This window comes from Tupaia chinensis, unplaced genomic scaffold (assembly GCF_000334495.1).
Source record: "Tupaia chinensis unplaced genomic scaffold, TupChi_1.0 Scaffold000197_1, whole genome shotgun sequence".
NCBI lineage: Eukaryota > Metazoa > Chordata > Mammalia > Scandentia > Tupaiidae > Tupaia > Tupaia belangeri.
Window position 1 is genome coordinate 7,166,054 of NW_006159672.1, and position 2,325 is coordinate 7,168,378.

At 42.3% G+C, this 2,325-nt stretch overlaps 1 protein-coding gene across 4 annotated transcripts in view; it reads left to right on the top strand.

The window, feature by feature from the left end:
• KNDC1 (kinase non-catalytic C-lobe domain containing 1) overlaps nucleotides 1-2,325 on the top strand; it is a 69,026-nt gene that overhangs the window by 31,156 nt on the left and 35,545 nt on the right. The gene's annotated exons all lie outside the window — the stretch shown is intronic.

Consider the following 2,325-nt stretch of genomic DNA (forward strand, 5'->3'; position numbering starts at 1 on the left):
GAGAAAAGGCTTGTGACTGAAAAGGTAACTGGTTCCTCCCCATTCCTTCTCATGGCTTCTTTCCCTCCCAACCCATTCCAGTGGGTCTTGTATCAGTACTCAGGGGAGTCATGGTGGATCCCTCAAAGCAGTACCCACTTCCAGAGCCTTGACTCTGCCTGGCCAGACACCTATGGGCAGAATCCAGGTAACAGATGTCTCCTCCCCCAACCCTGGCTTGAGCATCCTGGACAAGACTTCTGCGTGGACAGTGCTGGAGCCACACCTCCTGACTCACAAGAGCCAAAGGTCAAGCTTTAAGGAATATTGCAAGAAACTTGTTAATCACATCCATTATTAAAAATTATTAAATTATTCACACTTTAAATATAATAAATAAATTCTATCCAGAACCAAGGTAGAATTTCCACTCTGGGAGGCTGGAGGTGTGCAGTTTTCTGCTCCTCCCACTAAATGCAATCAAACACTCAGCACACTGTGCATGAAACCAGTATGAGAAGGGAAGTAAAGGCTCTGCATTTCACTCAAACTGAACAAATGTTGACTAGACTATACCAGGTTATGTGTCTATAATATGGTACCTAAAGAAGCCACTAAAGAAACTACACAATACAATACAATACAATACAATACAGTACAGTACAATACAATACTACAGATAGATTGAAATGGATGTCTTTTTTTGTTTGTCTGTTTGCTATAGGGCCCATGCACTCACTGGAGAGAAACAGAGAAAGAGGAAAAGTGAGAAATCACCCCTCAAGGGGGAATGGCCATGCTGCAGTCCTTTCTCCTCCATTCTCCTCTCAGGATTCTGGACACACACACATGTGCCCAGCATGAGTTTCAAGCCTCTGGGTCCAGGATTCAAACTGCAGTTGGCCATGTGAGAGTATATACTATGCCACCTGTTGGTCCCAAAACTGATCATTTTAAAGCAGAAAGAAACAAATTTATAGTTATAGTTAGAGACTTCAGTATCCCTCTCAGCAATTAATGGAACAATTAGATGGTAAACCGTAATAATATGGAAGAACTCAGCATTACTCTCAACCTAAAGGACCTAACCAACACTGAAAGAGCATTCTGTCCAACAACAGCACAATACTCATTCTTTACACGTTGCTCACGGTGTATACCAAGATATCCTCAACAAATTTAAAAGAATTTAAATCAAGCATAGGTGTTCTCTGACCATAATAACAGAGATAAAAAGAAAATTTTTCCAAGCATTTGGAAACTACATCACATATGTCTACATAAACTTTGTGTCAAAGAAGCCTCAAGCAGAATTTTAAAAAATACAGGCGCTGGCAGGTGACGTGGTGGTTAAGGGTGCTGACTCCCATATGGCCAACCACAGTTCAAGTCCTGAACCAGGTGGCTTGTTTTCTCACCTTTCGTGTCTCTCTCTCTCTCTCTCTCTCTCTCTCTCTCCCCCCCCCCCTCCCTCCCTCCCTCCCTCTCTCCCTCCCTCTCTCTCCCTCCCTCTCCCTCTCTTTCTCTCACTCTGTCCCTCTCTGGTTAAATACATAAATAAAGTTACATAAAATAATTCTTTAGAAAAATTACAGTATACTGTGACCAGCAGATTGTATGGCAGTTACGTTGCTGGACTCCCACATGGTCAGCTGCAGTTCAAGTCCTGAACCCAGTGACTTGAAACTCACGCCAGGTACATGTGCGTATGAGCCCAAGATCCAAGGAGGAGAATAGAGGAGAAGGGATTGCAGCATGGCCAGCCCCCTGGGGATGATTTCTCATTTTTCCTCTCACTGTCTCTGTCTCTCTTTCTCTGGCAAGTATATACACCCTAAGTCAAAAATCTCTAAAAAAAAAAAAAAATTTAAATATTGTACTGAGTAAAATTAAAATGGGGCATATAAAGGTTTGTGTGATACAGATAAGTGGGAAATTTATATCTCTAAATGCATACATTAGAAAAAAAAAAAAGTAAAGCCTTAACTCAGTACTCTAAGTTCCCATCTCAAGCTCCCAGAAAAAGAAGAGTAAAATAAACTCAAACAAGCGAAAGTAAGGAAATAATAGGGGTGAGAGAGCACATTGATGAAACTGACAAGAGAGAGTCAATAAGATGAAGAGCTAGCTCCTAAGAAAGGTGAGTAAAATTGTAACACTTCCAGCAAAGCCAACAAAGAAAAAAAGAGAAGACGAATTACTAGTATCAGGAATAATACAGGGAGAGGCTGGCAGGTGGCGTGGTGGTTGAGGGCACTGGACTCCTACATGGCCGACCGCAGTTTGAGTCCCAGACCTGGTGGCTTGCTTTCTCACTCTACCTCTCTCTCTGTCTCTCTCGCTCTT